Consider the following 19321-nt stretch of genomic DNA (forward strand, 5'->3'; position numbering starts at 1 on the left):
CTTTAAACCACACACATTAATAGTGGGAGCCTTCAACACCTGACTCTTACCAATGGACAGATCATGGGGACAGAAACTAAACAGAGAAATGATGAAACTAACATATGTCATAAGTCAAATGGACCTAACATATATCTACAGAACATTTCTCCAAAACACAAAAGAATAAACTTTCTTCTCAGCTCCCCATGGAACCTTCTACAAAATTGATGAACTACTTGATCACAAAACAAGTCTCAGCAGATACAAGAAGATTGAAATAACTCCTCGTATATTACCAGACTACCATGGATTAAAGCACGAACTCAACAACAACAGAAACAACAGAGAGCCTATAAACTCATGGAAAGTGAGCAACTACCTAATCCAATGATCAGTAGGTCAAGTATGAAATAAAGAAAGATATTTTAAACTTTATAGAATTCAATGTAAATGAAGGCACAGTACACACAAACTTATGGAACACAGTGAAAGAAGTGCAAAACAATAGCTCTAGAATAAAAATGAAGCAAACACACTAAAGAGGAACAGACGACAGGAAATCACCAAACTCATAGCTGAAATCAATAGATTAGAAACAAAGAGAACAATACATAAATCAATGAAATCAAGATCTGGTTGATTGAGAAAGTCAACAAGATACACAAACCCTTAGCCAAACTAACTGAAAGACAAAGGGAGAGTATCCAAATTAACAAAATCAGAAATGAAAAGGGCCACATAACAATAAACACTGAGGAAATCCAACAAATACCTGGTTCTTGCTTCAAAAGCCTGTATTCCACAAAATTGGAAAATCTCAAGGAAATGGGCAATCTTATTCATATATTCCACTTAAAATGTTAAATCAAAATGATTAGGTAAACAGTCTTATAACACCTATAAAAATAGAATCAGTCATTTAAAAAAAAAAGAAAGAAAGAAAGAAAAAGAAAAAACCAGGACCTTATGGTTTAAGTGCAGATTTCTACCAGACATTCAACAAAGAACTAATGACAGTTTTCTTCAAACTATTTTACAAAATAGAAACAGAAGGAACATCTCCAAGGACCATGATTCCACAGTCACCATGATTCCTAAATCACACAAATACTCAACAAGGAAAAGAATTTCAGACCAATTTTGCTCCTGAAAATTGATGCAAAAATACTCAGTAAAATATTCCCAAAATGAATGCAAGAACACATCAAATACACAGTCACATAAGCATCTCATTAGATGCAGAATATGCCTTTGGCAAAACCTAATACACCTTCATGATGAAAGTCTTGGAGAGATCAGGAATACAAGGTCTGTAGGCTATATACAGGAAGCAGATAGCCAACTTCAAATTAAATGGAGAGAAAGTCAAAGAAATAAAAATCAGGGACAAGACAAGGCTGCCCACTCCCTCCATATCTCTTCAATATAGGACAACTCAATATAGTAAGACAACTAAAGGACATCAAGAAGATATCAATTCGAAAGGAAGAAGTCAAAGTATTGTTATTCACAGACAATATGATAGTGTACACAAGCAACCCCAGAAATTCTACCAGAAAACGTATACAGCTGAAGCAAAGTGGCTGCATACAAGATTAATTTTAAAACATCTGTAACCATCCTGTATACAAATGATAATAGGGCTGAGGAAAAGAATTTAGGGAAACTACAGCCTTCACAATAGCTACAAATAATATGAAATGCCTTGTTGTAACTCTAACCAAGCAAGGTAAAGGCTTTTATGAAAAGAACTTCACGTCACTGAAGAAAGATATTGAAGAAGATATCAGAAGATGGAAAGATCTCCCATCTCATGGATCAGTAGGATTACCATAGTAAAAATTGTCATCTTGCCACAAGCAATGTACAGAGTCAATGCAATCGCCATCAAAATGTCAACTCAATTCTTTACAGACCTTGAAAGAACACTTCTAAAGTCATATGGAAAACAACTCAAAATATAGAGGTATCTCCACCCCTAATTTTAAGCTATACTACAGAGCAACACTCATAAAAAAATTGCATAGTACTTTTATAAATATAGACTGGCTGATCATTGGAATTGAGTCAAAGACCAAGAAATAAACTCACATATATTTGGTTTTTGATAAAGGAGCCAAAATCATGTGATGGTTAAAAGACAGCATCTTCAACAAATAGACCAATTATCTATTACTCTGAGCAAAACTTAAGTCCAGGTAGATCAAAGACTTCAAAAAAAAAAAAAAAAAAAGAAACATCAAATCTACTACAATAGAAATTGGGGATGAACTTAAACATTTTGCCACAGAAGACAATTTGCTGAACAGAACACCAACAGCTCAGTCTCTAATATCAAAAATTAATAAATGGTACCTCAAGAAACTGAAAGCCTCTGAAACATAAAACACACCATCAATAAAACAAAATAGCAGCCTATAGATTAGAAAAAGGTCTTCATTAACCCTACCTCTAACAAAGGGATAATAACCAAAATATACGAAGAGCGCAAGAAATTAAACACCATCAAACAAAATAATACAATTTAAAAATAGGTTGTGGATCTAAAGGGAGAATTATCAACAGAGGAATATCAAATGGTGGAGAAGCACTTAAAGACATGCTCAGTGTCCTTAGCCATAAGGGAAATACAAATCAAAACAACACTGAGCTTCCATCTTACAGTCATGAGAATGGCTAAGATTAAAATACAAGTGACAGCACATGCTAGTGAGGATGAGGAGAAAGGAGAATACTCCTTTATTCCTTGTTGGAGTGTAAACTTGTACAACCACTCTGGAAATTAATTTGGCGCTTTCCCAAGGGATTACAAATAGCTCTATCTCAAGACCCAGCTATACCACTTTTGGGCATATTCCCAAAAGTTACCTGATCATACAACAAGAACACATTTGTTCAACTATGATTATAGCCACTTTATTCATAATAGCTAGAAAGTGGAACCAACCCAGATGTCCCTTAACCAAAGAATGGGTAAAGGAACTGTGGTACATTTACACAATAGTATTTTAAAATGAGGAAATCATGCATCTGGCTGAAACTAGAGAAGATTATCCTGAGGGAGGTAACACAGACCAAAAACAGTACACCTATTACGCACTCAGTTTTAACTGGAGTTTAGTCATATAATACAGGATAGCCTTACTACAATTGACAGATCCAAAGAATCTAAGTAGCAAGGAGGACCCGAAATAGAATGCTTAAATCTCAGTAAGACGTGGAAATAGAATATACAGCAGAAGTGGTTAAGGAGACAGAACATGATAAGAGAGGGATCACATAGAAAAATGAGAGCTGATATCAGACCTAGGGTGATTTGGGGCAAGAGGACAGAATGCTTGCAGAATGAAAAGAAACCTTGGACAGGGTCTTGCCTGTGACAAACTGTAGAGATGCACCAGGAAGGCTCCGAGGATATGAGGGTGACACTAGCGGAGACTACTAGTAGCAAAGGTCATGGAGCAAGGGTTCACATGAGGCCTAGTGGAAAGGGAACACTAACCCATCGATGGAAGCTTTGACCAAAGACTTAACCTGCCTCCAAGATGTGCAGGGATAGGGATAGAGCAGAAATTGAGGAAATGTCCAGCTGGTACCTAGCTCAACCCAATCATGAAAGAGAGAGAATCCTTGGCACTATTGAAGATACTCTGCTATGCTTGGAGATGGTAGATGAGCACGGCTGCCTCCTGATTGGCTCCACACAGCAGCTGAAGGAAGCAAATGTGGGAACCCAAATCCAAACATGGGGTACAGCACCAGGGAACCTAGGGGAAGAATGCTAGGAAGGATGTAGGTTCAATAATGCCAACTAAACAGGATGTTGGGGGGGGTGCACTCCTGGGGGTGAGCAGACCTGGGTTCTCTTCACAGATTTTACCCTTCTTTAGACACCTATAATTCTTTGTGGAATATTGAATAAGCTTTCCCCCAAAACACTTAACTATTCCTTACTGTGTCATTTGTTTATTCTTCTCCATCCGAACGACTTATTCACCTCACTCTCTCCCTTGCCAACTATCCACAGCTAGTGACGTCGTGGATTCTTCAGGAGAACCTGCAACCACCATTTAAAGAAAGCAGTATAATCTCTAACTACATTATAATATTTATTCTTATATTTAAGAATATTTAAGTGTCATTCTTCTGCCTATACTAGGAACTCTCTATTGCAAGCAGTGTAGGCAGTTACAAGAATAGCCCCACTGTTCAAAATGCAGAGTTGTAGACCCCACAGCCAACTAATCCATCTACAACATAACTCTGGCAGATAATGCTCAGGAACCTAGGCATAAATGGGGGCTTAAAAGATTGTAAGAAGCACAGAATCAGGAAGTTTCCTGTGGGGTTTGGTTTTTTAGAAATGACAACGAAACTTTGTCTCAGCAGAATGCCTCAGCAGTAGTCTCAGCAGTATGCCTGCCTAAGCATGTCCAAAGAAAGCATGCTCATAGAGAAGGAGAAACTTTCAAGAACCCTCACCTCAAGGCAAAATCTACAGACTCCAACGTAACAGTGGGAAGAAGAGTTTGCTCCCATGTTTGCTCCTTAAAATCTCATCCTACACCCTTGCAAAGGTTTTTTTATTCATACTACAAATCCTGCCTGTTTCATTTCTTTTTTCAGTAAGTTAACTTGTTTGTGTTCTTCTCTCCCAGACATTTAACTATGTGATACAGCCTTCATCTAGGTGTGCTAGAGGGAATCACTGCCATTGTTCACTTGACAGGTAGATCTAAGCCTCATGACTGGCCCAACCTGGAAGCTAAGTTACAAAAATTGAACACTGCTATCTGAACTTTTTTGCCTATTCATTCAGAAAATATTTAAGATTTTATTGCTTTTTTGGAAGAAAGCTTAGTTTTAATGAAGCTAATTTTCTTTAGAGTAAAGCTCACCCATCCCTAGTGGTAACTCTAATTTCATGCAGGGTGAGGATGAAATTTGTACATTTCATGTGGAAATAATCTTTCTTGGGAATGAAACCAAATTAAAAGAAAAAATATTTAAAGAACTACCCATGAGGGATAATCCTTCAGTGGATTAAGTAACCGACAGTCACTCAATGAGCACTAAATTTCCCTAGTCTGAAAGTAAAAAAAAAAAAAAAAATCTTTATTTATATAGTCTTTTTCCATTTTCTCAATACACTTAAATCTGCTGAAAGTCTTTTTAAATGGTATAAAATGGAACCCAAAGTTTAGACATAAATGTGTCAATGAGAAATATTACTTTCAACTTATTAAAGACTTCTAGCACATAGGCACAGGGAAATAATGTCAAAGAAACAGGAAAATTCACAGAGTTCTTAGGATTATAAGAATTTCAAATACTCTGACATGAAAAAAATAGAATAATTTAGAAGTGCCTGCAATTCACAGTTCATTGGAAGGCCAGTATGGGTTATTCAGCTACACGTTTCCAACACCCCTGACGTTTGTGCATTGCCACAGTGGTAATTGAATGAATACTTGCAAAGGAAAAGTGTATTTAGGATAACTTGAGTGTTACAAAGGATAGTCATTTGCAATTTCAGATTAAGCCAATAAAGGGTATGACTGCGTAAATGGTTTTCATGACAGAAATTCAATAGTCACTTATTTAACATGGCTTGCTCACAGTAGAAATATAAAATGTTTTGTAACCTGTGTAGTAAGATGTGGAAGTTAGCAGACACATATAGTAACCTAATTTTTCTTAATGGGAAATTCTGTTGTTTTTTTTTTTCTTTAAACGGGAAGTAACTCAATGGGAAATTCTGTGTTATTTAAATATACTACATAGACAGTCTCACACACTTTTCAAACTATATAACTATCATTTTATTATACATAATTGTGAAGTATTCCTGATGACTGTACTCTGAGGTAGCTACTATATCAACATTGCCTGATATAAAGAAACAACATATCCTTGGACAATCAAGTTTATAATTAGTAAGCTGAAAATAAGAGTACTGAGAAGAAAGGCTTGACCTTCTCCTAGTATCACAGGTAACTTATATCTTTGCAAAGTTAACAACTTTCACCAAAAGGCAGCTTTCCTTTCTAAATATACATCGGCTACAGGGAGTAGACATCTTGTTTGGTGTTCATAGAGGTTCTGTGAGAAGGGCAAGCCAGCTATTTGTGTACGCTCTTTATAAGGGAGACTGTCGGGTCAAATGGCTGGCGAATGTAATACTCTTCTCTGAGAACATTGTTTTCCTCCAGGGTGAGAGGTTTCTGAGGAGAGGTATTGCACAGCACATAACATATTCTAAATGTGTTTTGACAGGTACAGAGGAGAAAGCAAAAGTTCCTATCTCATACTGACTTAATTTGAAATGTCCTGAGATTGCCAATAAACTCATCAAAAGAGGCTTTCAGAGCACTAAGCATTTCAATCTAGACAAATTACTTTTAGAAATAGTAGAAGATCTCCATTATAAACGGAATAGTAACTTTTAGTTCCTCACAATTACTTAGTATAATTCTAATACAGGAGAAGGTTAAACTTATTTATATGGGCACAGGAATTTTACGTGGAGCATTAAGGATATAGAGAAGCTCAAAGTACACCGTATTAAATTAGTGTTAATAAAAATATATAAAGAAAATGAATATTAAGTAGAAAACACTGAAATTTCTTACTAGGCTTGAATTATGTAGTTTTATTTTTTGTACCCTTGAAGCATTTAAAATATACATAGTAGCAAACTATAGAAGTTCTTTTAACAACTCACTTGACGTGCCTTAAAAGATACTAAAAATTTTATATTTATATGTATAAAAGATACATGATGAATTTGTTATTACCACTAAATGACAATTCTTATCCTTTATGTATGCTGCATACATTTTACTAAGGTAATTTATGATATATATTATATCCAATTTATTATAAACATATACAACTGTATAATTCTGTAAAATATGATCTACTGTATAACCTATATTACTGCTATTTTAATAAGACTATTGGACAATTGAAAAATGTTTATGAATGAAAGAGAAGTATAAAGCATGTTCTTTTGACCTAAATGCACATATGATATGCATCTTTTATTCATATATAAAAAGTTTTCTGCAAAACAAAACAATATAAGTATAGAGTTTCTAAATATCAGAACAATGGCATTTCTCTTAAAAGCTGAACAGCATGCAAAGTAAAGATATTTTATGCTGTTTTATAGAAAATATGTAAGTAATAGTCCTATGTGAATAATTTTATATGTAGTGGTACATACATACAATGAAAATACCTAATAAAGATGTTCAGTGAAGTTTGAATCATTTTTGTTTGTTATTGGCAGCGGTTCTGACGTCTTTAAATAGTAAAATGTATGTAGCTATTGAAATTTGTAACCTTTGAACTTTTTCAATCTTCTTGTATTTGGGTTTCTTTATTGCTTATACCTTCTTTCCAACCTACCTACCTGAGATCAGAAAGAAAAGAAGTTAATGGAAACAGGAGAAGCAAACCTTATTTAAATTCAATTCCTTAGAGGGATTCCACTCAGGATTTCGGTGGAGACGTTAAACAGCAAAGGTGATTGCAACTGCAGCAGCAGGCATCTGGAGCAGCAGTCAGAGAAACTCAGGATCTGAGGTGTTCTCTGGAGTGTTTCTTTCTAGTAGCATCTCAAAGCAGAGCAATGAACAGCCAAAAGATAGAAAGCGATACCAAAACAAAAATACCAGCCTCTGGTTTGGGGCATACATGTATCCTCTAAGAGTCTGGACTAGGATGTTTATCAGTTGGCAAAAGACCATGCATCCACAAGAGGTGGGTCCTCTTCTAGTAGACAAACACCACCCACACGTCCTCTCACAAGTCTGATTCCAGGGACAAACATTACACACCCTCACACAAGTCTGATTCACATCCCACACATGGGATCAAAGCAAAACCATGTGGGACATGCCAGGACATCCTATTGGGACTCTAGATGAGAGAAGCATGGGAGAACAGCAAAGTAGAAGGATCCAGAGGGCCCTAGAAACCTACAAGTAGAACATTATGATAGGCAGATTTGGGCCCAGGGGTCCTGCTCAAACTAAGGCACAAGCCAAGGACAACACAGGCGGTAAACTTTAAACCCCTACCCAGATCTAGCCAATGGACAGAACACTCTCCACAGTAGAGTGGAGAGTGGGATATTACTTTCTCACATACTCTGGTGCCTCACCTTTGACCATGTCCCCTGGAGGGGGAGACCTGGTGGCACTCAGAGGAAGGACAGCAGGCTACCAAGAAGAGACTTGATACCCTATGAACATATACAGGGGAAGCAAATCCCCCTCAGGAACAGTCATAGGAGAGGGGAATAAGGAGAAAATGGGAGGGAGGAAAGAATGGGAGGATACAAGGGATGGGATAACCGTCGAAATGTAACAAGAATAAATTAATAAAAAAATTTTTAAAAAGCAAAGACGTGTTTACATCAACTATAGAAATTCAAACCAAATACTCTTAAAACAAACAAACAAATAAAACCTCATTATTCAGAAAGCATCCTCTGATGTTTTAAAAGAAAAAAAATAATTTCTGGAAATAAAGAAAAAACATACATCAAGGTCATTAAGGTATCAAGGTTACTCTCAAAAGACATGGTCTGATGGCACTAAATGCACTCATACTTGCTTAACTTGGTGTGAAGAATCATTTTAGTGCCAAGTAAAAATAAGCATAATACTAATTTATTTTCTTGGAGTATAGTGTGGATATTCAAATGGCATAAGTGCTGGCAATATAATTTTGATGTCTTTTGTCATGTAATAAAACTATGAAAAGTATTAAAATCAATATCTTTCTAGTGATGGGAGAACCACTCTTGAAATTTTACTGCTGTTAACCATTAATGTTTGCCTGTCATGAGACATTAACAGTAGGCCTTGTTCTTCCCCCTCACATATTGCCTTCCCGATGTCTGCTGCACACACTTCCACATTGGGGTGATGTCATTCTTTTTCCTGCTTTTACTCAATGTATTTATGCCCCTTACTTTGTTAATGAAGAGTGTGTGTCTGTTACAGCCTCCTTCGGATTTAATCTGGTTTCCAGTGGTACAAAGAGATGGTTTAATGATTTCAAGCACCTTTAAACACACATAGAAAAAAAGAATTAAGTATAAATAATACTTAAAAGAAAATTCAAAATACATAGTTTTCCCTTCATAAAACAAAATTTGTAGCTACGCATGCCATTTTCCCCATGCTAATTACTTTAATTATTGATTAGCCATTTAAAAATAAACTCAACCCTCCAAATTATCTTCATGTAAAAAGTGGATGCAAATTACAGTTTTTTAACTATTTTCTTTCACCTTTACGTCCCTTAACATTTAGATTTCAGATTTGAGTCAGTGCTACTAACCTTAAGATCTTTCTAGGCCACAGGTATATGCATGACTTCATAATGGTAGGTATTTCACTGCACCAGGGCCGTTTCCGTGGCTGAATACTCTCACTAGGCTATTTGTGGGAAAGGCAGAAAAGATTGCTTTGAATTTTAGAGCATTTCCCTTCCTCCTTAGATACCTATGGTACCAAATATTAGTTTATCTGTCATTTGTGCATATCATTAGAGAATACATTCCATTTCACCTTCCATTATCTCTTTAGAAGTTGGCTACAATTTTGCAAAATGGAAAAGAGATCCAACTTTTCATCTGAATGTTTTGAATTATTATAAAGTATATGATTCATAATTATTGTTTATGTTTAACCATCAGTCACAATTTTGCTGTTAAAAATAATCATAATATGAGGTTAAGGATCCCACTTTATTTTGTAAATAAGAAATACACATTGATTAAATATATATTTATTAATATATATATTTAAATGACTATTAGAGTAATCCCAGCTTTTTATTTTATAAAATACCTCCCTAATTTGTAAGTGGATACTTTAAGTCACTTTTACATTCCTGACTATAGTGATTATAAGCAGAGATCAATAAGTATTATTATTGAAATTATGCATTCTGTCATCCAAATACTCTTATACTCTCTAAAGATTTTCTGGAGAAAAATGACAGATTTTGCTGAGAAAAGATAGAAAGAAAGTCATATTGCTATCTCATTGGTGATTCTGTGCAGAGCTACAGGCTATTGCACACAAGAGACTCCTGAAAGTGCTCAAACAACCTCACCCTGCCATGCCCATTAATTACATAATAATTTAAAACATGTTCTTTCTGAATATCAAATGGTTTGAAGAATATCAAATGATTAGTTTTCTGAAAAATTAAATTGAAAGTGTGTTATACTCATTAATACTGTGCTGAAATTGGTGTGGGCCAATATACTGTTTTTCTTACATGAAATAACTTTTAAAATATAACACATTTTCAGTTTTTTAAGCTGCGCAGTTGTGACACACACCTTCAATTCTGGCACTCAAAAGATAGAGGTGGGCATATTTCTGACATCTAGGCCACCCTGAACTATAGAGTCAGTTCTAGAACAACCAGAGCTACACAGAAAAAATCCTATCTCTAAGCCGACACCCAAAATAAATATTTACACATTTCAGTACATTATATTATTATTATCATTACTACAAAGAGACATATGTAGGCTTTCAATTTTATTATTGTAAGTTAATTGTTCAACTAATTAGAAAAAAATTTAAATGCATCTTGGTAAATTTCCTCAGGTCACAAAATTATTTCTACACATACTTTTTTAGGAAATAGAAGAGAAAAAAAAGAATGATTCTCTGTTCATATAAAATTACATCCACATCAGTTTTTACAAATTGTGGAAACCTCTAGAAAATGTTGCTAGAAGAGAAGCTATGTTGCTGCGCATTTCCTCTTTTTTATTTTTTATTTTATTTTTTTTTTGTTATGAGAAAAGCATTTATTGGCTCCAAGGAAGTCAATATTTCTATACTTTTCATACTTACAAGAGCCTCAATCATCCACGTGTGTGGTGAAGTTAAGCCTCTCTTCAGACTATAACTAACAGTTGAACCTCTGGCCCAGTGTGGTAAGTTTTGCATGGCCTGGAACATCTCTGAAAGTGACTGGTGTATGTGACAAATTGCTACTGAATGTCTGACAGCAAAAGAGCACAATCACAGCACAGCCAAAGTGACATCGAATTGAAAGCTGCCAGTTAGCCACTTTTTTCAAAAGTCTCTGTGTCCAGGTGGTCATAATGGGAAAAAGCCCTCTCCTTACCCATCCTGCTCCTGTGTTCTTGCATTATAGTAAACACCTACAATATGTTAAAAGGCATTAACTCTCAGGCACAACATTTCTCTTTATCCAGAACATTTAGTTCTTGTCAATCTAAATGTCTCCATTATAGGTAATAGATGCTTTTATCACCAACGTCTCAAATCAAGGTTTGCTTTATTTATTTATTTTCCTATACCAAAAGGGTTAGTTATATTTCTGTGAATGATCTGTTCACCCTTTGGAAAAGGTCTTCGTAACTATAAGTAGTGCTTTAAAAATAAGATTGTTTTTCCTTTTCTTTTTGCTGACCTGGTCAACATAGAGCTTCAGGCAATAATCATTCATTAGCGTTTCACCACACTGGCAGTGGGGATATTTCTCATACAATGAGATAGAGGATGCACATGAAAGTTTTTCCTTATATTTTCCTTAAATGAAACTCCCTATTGCTCATTTGAAAACACAGTGAATGGATTGTGTTGATGGAGGGACATGATCAACCTAAAAGGAGTATTTTCAACTTTTTAAATATATTCAGATACGTGATTATGATTATTTGAATGAACATAAAACTTCATGTGATAAGCCAGAACTAACAGTCAAAAATAAGAACCACACAGAACCACCTATGCGAATTTTGATGCGGAATGAAATACATTAATATTAGAGGTGGGTATTTTTTCGATTCAAGATGGAGACAGCTGCCAGCAGCAGCCATAGTACGTATCTGAGGAGCTCAAAAGACCCTCACAGACTTTGCAGGGAGATAAAAGATGAGCCTGCAGCACAAACAGTGTCTCTTAAACAAGTAAATAAAAGCCAGGTCTTATGAGAAGAAGCTTTTAAATAGTGTTTTCATGCCAGACAAAGGAGCACGTCTTTGCTGACTAGGGCTGGTCCTAGAGCACTGGGAGGCTCCAGCCATCATCTGGCCACCCTACCCTACGGGGCCATTGTTGCTGCTGGACAGCACATTGATGTCATTTAAAGTGGAAGGTTTTGGTTCCTTTAAAGACTCAATTGCGCCATGTGACGTTTTCTAGAAACTGTCTTGTGAAAGGGCAAGTGATGTTTCTCTGGAAACTGACTGGTAAGAGGGCGTGTGCTGTTGCCGGAAAAGAGACACATGAGAGGTCTGGTGATCTTTAGAAAGAATATAAATTCAACCCCACAGACAGTTAGACAAAACTTTTGTATTGCTGCGCTGGGCAACACTTCGCTGGTCTTAGCTTCACAGAGAGAAAGGTTCCAGAGAATTTCTTATGGTACTCCGGCTGATTCTGACTGCTTCTACAGACTCCTGCCAATGAGGCAGAGCCTTCCAATTCTGCTCTGTCATGCCGCCTCTACAGATTCCTGTTGCTGTTTGGTGTTTAGCATTAGACTGGACTGTTGATATCCAGAGAGAAGAGTGGAAAAGTAGCCCAAGACACCAAGCCTAAACATGTCCATAACCTCTTGTTCCTAGTATCATTCTTTCTCTCCTTCCTCTGGTCACTGGGTTAGAAGTGAGCTGGAAGTGTTTAGAATCCCGAAGTAAAGGAGGTTTTAAAAATCTAAGTCTACAGTCCTTGACCCTCCCTTCTACTGCGAACCAAGTGGAAGAAGGGCTCTTCACTGTTGTTAGCTTCTGCCTGGAGATGGGGAGGGGGAAGACTCAGTTCTCTTTTAGGGGTTGACCACTGAGAATTTGACAATGCTACAGTAAGTATGGGGTCCATACCAACTGGACTTGGTCGTTTTCTCTATTTTCTTTTTTTTAGAGCATGGGGGTCAGTCAAAGGCACAAGGGTGGGAAGATGGTCCTGAAATGGGAAGCAAGTGTGATGGGGTGTTTTGTAGGAAACACCTAAGTGATTAATAAAAATCTTATGTTGGGGAAAATCAGTTTTCAATATAAAGATATATTTTTCATAGTTGAAAACCCCTCTGGGGAAAAAAAAAAGGAGGCTTTTTAAATTTGTATGTTCCCATACAAGTGCACTTCTGAGCAAGGAAGGCTATGTAGGAGGCTTTGGAGGAAGGAGAAGGGAAGGGAGACGTGTGAAACTCATGCTATAATCTCAAGTAAAATGGCAAATGTTGCCTTTCATTCAGTAGGGATCTTTTGGATACTTCTACTTATATTAGCTTCAACTTGCTACCTTATCTGAACTTGGTCATAGTTGCAAGCCTAGTGGATGAGTGTATCAAATGACTCCTACTGTAGACATTGGAAACATAAACATGTTAAATATTTTTAGGTCTATCTACATGTTTTAAGTTGATAATGACAAAATGTAATGGAGATTGATTTACATCCAGAATATTAGACACACCAAGATAGGAAAGATGTTTTCTTCAAGGCTGTCAAATACAAATAGCCAAAACACAAAGAATGTAACATTTACATAACTTCTGATTGTGTCATGGTTCTTCTTGCTATAGGTAGTTTATTGTATATATGGTTAATAATATAAGTATATATGTAAAAAATAAAAATAAATAAATAATAAAAAACAAACAAATAAAAAGGACATCCTGCACTTCACTTTCTTTTCTACAGTCTTATATTGTCAAATTCAGAAAGGAAAAAGGACATGGTCAATCTCTTAGATTATGTTATAATGCATATGTGTTATATATAATATTTATGATAAAAGCCAATTTATGAGATTATTAAATAGACATAATAAGTCATAGGAACTAGAACATCCACTTATATTTGTGTTTGGTTCTTTTTTAAGAAATAGGTCCTTATAAAACAGTGGATCAAATTTCCTATAGGAAACAATTTATTAATTCTATATAGTCACCTGTCAATTTCAACTCCTTTATTTTTTCTATTCTCTTGTGATTGAATTGATAAAGTCCAAAATTCTTCTGTATAAGCATCCATGTATAAAGGAACTAAGCATGTGAGTAAAACTTTCTTCATTTGTAGATTTTAGCTTTTGATATGTCTCATAATTTCTTTAAATAATCAATTTCTAATGGCTTAATATGGTATTCTGTGTGTGTGTGTGTGTGTGAGAGAGAGAGAGAGAGAGAGAGAGAGAGAGAGAGAGAGAGAGAGAGGGAGAGAGGGAGAAAGGAGAAAGGAGAGACAGAAATCACACAAGCCACAAAAATATTAGCTTTCCTATAGTCCATTTTTGGAGTCAAAGGTCTTGACAAATTGCTTAAAAAGAAATTATTATATATTTGGATTTATATTATATATCAATATTTATTTATAAAGATTCATATATTCATTAAGTGAATATTGGAAAGTTAAATAATTATGTCAAATAGACAAAATTCACTAGAATTATCTAAAAGTGTTCATTTTGCTATTCATTTTAACATTATATTTAAAATTTAGCTACCTTCATGCTTTAAGATAGATATATATTCAATAGTTTACTTTATTAATATGCTTAAATTGGATTCTTATTTGACTTTATTTAGGTTTTAAATTTATTGCCTTTTGAGGAATTTCAGGATTTTTGTCATTGATTTTATTCATTTTTAATGGCCTCAAAAACTTGAGGTAGAAAATTACAAACATCAAAAGAAAGAAATCAAGACTACTCACAAGTGCTAGCATCAAATGTTCTATGATTTTATTAGTGACAATTAAAAGATCTGGAATTGTTCCAATGGATAAGAGGTTTAGCCTCAGGAAGTTCAATATGAGGGAAGGAAATGCTCAAAGCACTTTTTTAAAACAGGTTTTCTCAAGAAAGACATCAGTGTTCCAACCTTAAATGGCAGATGCCATTTCCTAAGCTAAAATATGTTGCGTTCACTTGTGCCTGCATTTGCTGTGCTGCTAGAAATATGTATAACAGTTATTACCAATTTTATGTTCTATTATTATGGGTAATTTGCATATCATTTAAATAACATCCTGAAATTTTTATATACAATAAAATTAATTTTCCATTTTTACATTTACTATGTGAATTTTAGTTAACAGAATTAAGTGAATCGTCAGTATAATTAAAATTTAAAAAAATGTCAAAATGGCAATAGTCATTTGGTGTTTGAGATTATAGAAAATGGAATGGAAAATATGTACTGAAGGAAGGCTCTTCTTTCTTCTTTTTCTTCTTCTTCTTCTTCTTCTTCTTCTTCTTCTTCTTCTTCTTCTTCTTCTTCTTCTTCTTCTTCTCCTGGTTTCTTTTTTTAACTTTTTAAAAATTTGTTCACTTTGTATCCAGATTTTAGCCCCCCCCCTTGTCACCTCCTGATCCCGCTCTCCCTCCCTCGTACCCTCTTCCTTCCTACTCTAGTCCTCAGAAAGAGAAGCCCTCCTCCCCTAACCTCTGAACTCAGCCTTGCAAGTCTCATCTTTCCTACCTTTATCTTCTTCCTCTGTGGCCTGGCAAGGCTGCTCCACCAAGAGGAAGTGGAGGAGGTGGCAGAGTCCACACAGCCCCAGGTGTCAAAAGTAGTCCCTACTCCACATACTGTGGAACCCACAAGGAGACTGTACTGACTATCTACTACATCTGAAGAGACGGTCTAGGTCCACCTTATACATGGTCCTTGGTTGGTGCATTCGTCTCTTTATTGTAGTGTGGTTATCCTGTATTATGTGGCTAATATCTGCTTATGAATGAGTATATACAATGTGTGTCTCTGAGTCTGGTGTACCTCATTTGGGATGATCTTTTCTTGTTCTTTGAGTCAGGGCTCTTGGTACCCTTGTCTGTCCTAGATTCACTTTATAGCTCAGGCTGGCCTCAAACACACAGGGATCAGCTTGCCTCTCTCTCCCTGAGTGCTTGAATGACAGGTTTCTGCCACTTCACTTGGCTCAGAGATATTTAAAATTATGTATAAGTGTTTTGCCTATAACTAAGTCAGTGCACCACATGCATAGTGGATACCCACAGAGGCCAAATGTGTGCATCGGATACCTTGGATACTAGAGTTAAGTATTGCTGAAAACTACTGTGTGGTAGGCAGTGACTATAACCAATGAGCCATCTCTCCAGTCCTTAGAAACCATAGCATATATGACATAAGGGTGATGCCATAGTACTGTGCTATGAAGGATATCAGGTGTAACGATTACAATTTTTTGGTTTCAATTATATAAAATGTACAATAATGTAAATTTGGGTAATGACAATCCCCATATCAATTTCTAACTGGCAATAGTTACAGTCATAATGTTAGCCTTCATGAGGGGTTGCTGGAATAATTCCAATTATTAATTGCTATATATTGCATCATATATCAATGATAATAAGTACCAAAAGATCTATGCAATGAGGAGCTATGAAAAGTGTTTTCCTGAGCATGTGAGTTTTTCTCTTCTCAGGATGTGAGGGTTCTTGTGCAGCATTAGGTGAAGGCACTAACAGCTAAACTAATGCCCCTCTTTGAGCTGAGGAAACATTTCAACAACATTCCAATTCTAGTTTCTCCACAGGATTATTCTCTCAAAGCTCATTTCTTGTCATGATCAGAGCTTATGATGCCCTTTTAAACCTTGTATAATGTCCTCAGGGTTCACCATAGTCAAAAATTTTCATTTTAGTCAAAAAAAAAAATGCCGTTGTAATATAATCTCATTAGTGGAAAAAAAAGTAGCACCTACATTTTACAAAAGAATGGAAAACAGAACTACTTAAAACATTCTAAACATTAAGTTGATTAACTTAAAAACAGCACTGGCATATTTATAATTGCTCCCTTTGAAACTGTTGTCTTCCACATTGTCTGAGTTCCTTTTTTCAGGAAAAAATATTGCAAGAGGAATAATTTTTGGAGGAGACCTGTGCTCTTGGCTATTCCTGCTGTTTGTGGTTTTATAAATGGACCTACAGATAGTGATAGAGCATTGGCACTGTTTTTTTCATATGAATATCTGTTTTAAATTTGTTGAAAGGGTGTTTCTTGTTACTCCAACGTGTTGTGGGAAATTCTAGCTGGCTAGTGCTTAGGATTCAGTTTTGAGGAAACTGGGTGATGATGTATGGGTAAGTGTCAGAATTCATGTCTATTCACCTAGAATTAGATGCAGTTTGTGGGTCCAGTGGAAACAATTGTGTAGAGTTAAAAGATTCACATGGATGATCCTCAGTTTTTGGCTATCAAGTTCACCAGGTTGTAAAGGTTGTTCTTGGTCACAGCAGAAGTGGGCTTGCAACCTGTAGGAATTTCAATTTACACACAACATGATTGAGAAGTTGGACTGGTGTAGAATCAGAAGTATAGGTGATGGTACCCCCAAGGTTGTCAGGTAGTGGTTATTGGGGTAATAAAAATAATGGGGTGATTCTTACCTGGATGGAAGCTCATTGCTATCATCTAGTTTACACAGTACTAGAAAGTGCTGTGAGTGCTATTTCTGGAGAAACTTAATCTTCAACTTCATGCAGTCATTGATCTTGTGAACTATAACAGTGACCTGCATGCAAACTATGACCACTGCTTCAATAGTGGTCAAATGACTGTGTTAGTTACTAATCTTTTTTTTAAGATGGTTTTAAGTTCCAATACACAAAAGGACCTACCCCTGGAACTATTATAGGCATGGAGAACATGTGGCTAGAAAGATTATATGCTCTGGGATGAAAAATACTGACTTTGAATTACTTATTGTTATACACAGACATCAGTGCGTCTTTCAGCCTCATCAGAGAAGCTTCTTTTGCAGTATATACCAGTTAGTACAGAGACCCATAGCTGGTCAGTGTACAAAGAATAAGAGACTGTGGGGTACACAACTATAAATGAAACACTATGTCTTGCCTTTTCTTCCCAAGGCTCAGGGACCATTGCAGAAAAGAGGTCAGAAGTGGTAGATGACAGTTAGACTCTGTTTTCCGTACACGGCCATTTTACACATGAATTCTTAATGGTTCTGATAGCATGCACAAGAGCTGCACAAAATCAAGTAAGAGAAAAGCCTACCCATGGAACAGGACATGTGGGCAGAAAGTCCCATTATATGCTGAGAGCTATAGATATTCACTGAGATAGGAAGTCAGGTTTACTTAAGGATGGAGCTCCTGAGAGTTTACTCCTGCTCCATTAGATAACCCCTAAACATGCCACATATCAGTAACAATCAATGAAAAAATAAAATATGAAACACAATTAGAAGAAAATGGTAGGGCTTGGGTGAGTAAATGCAAAGGAAAAATGTGAGTGAACTTGATAAAAATACATATATATATATATGTTTATATATATATATAATGCTAAAATATATTGTGTCAATTATACAAAGTGAAAGATATTATGATACTTTAGCTCAAGGACATGCTATGTATGCTGACAATAACTACCTCCAGTATCCTCTTTTCTCCCCTTGCCTCTCTATCTATTCTTCCTTTTGCCAATAACTCCTCTTTACATTGCTTAGACATCGACATATTTTCCTAAGTTCTACATATGGGAGAAAACATCAATATCTATCTTCTCAGTCTGTCTCATTTTGCTTAATATAATGCTCTCCTGCTACATTCATTTTCTTCTAATTAATATAATGCTTGCCAACTTTATGGCTGAATAAAAATTGCCTGCATATAGATCCTCTGTTCTTGACTCATACATCTGTGAAGAGCTCTTGAGCTGGTTCTGTACCTTGTCTATTGAAAATAGTAACATTTGGGTGAACTCATCTTTATATGTCTTATGATATCAGTTCCTTTGCGTTTATTCCCTTTTCTTAAACATGCCTACTAAATTCCACAGTGGCTATGCTATTTATATTTCCACCAGGAGATAAACAAATGGAATAGGCAGACAAAAAATGAAATGCAATTTGTCAATAAATATATGAAAAAATTTTAATATCATTAGTTATTATTGAAGTGCCTATAACATATCCACTGAGATTAAATCTCACTCAGTTATAATAGCTATCACATGGAAACAAACAGCAACAAATGTTAGTGGGGAGAAAAACTCCTTCCATTGATTTATACTGCTTTCAAGGAAAATGGGATTCAGCCATCTTTCGTAAGTTCATAGAAAATTCAAAATTTAATTGTTCCTTCCTAAAGTCAGTTAACTTTGTAGATATCAATACTTATTAACACAGTACAAACAATAACTATTGGTAATGATTGTTATGTTAGTGTATTATTATAATAACACACATATATGTATATATATATACATATATACCATTTTGTCTCTAAAAGTATACTCTATGATGTAAGGGGAACAGTGAAAATTTGAT

Source organism: Acomys minous, assembly GCF_964271855.1.
Source record: "Acomys minous genome assembly, chromosome: 19".
NCBI classification, from domain to species: domain Eukaryota; kingdom Metazoa; phylum Chordata; class Mammalia; order Rodentia; family Muridae; genus Acomys; species Acomys minous.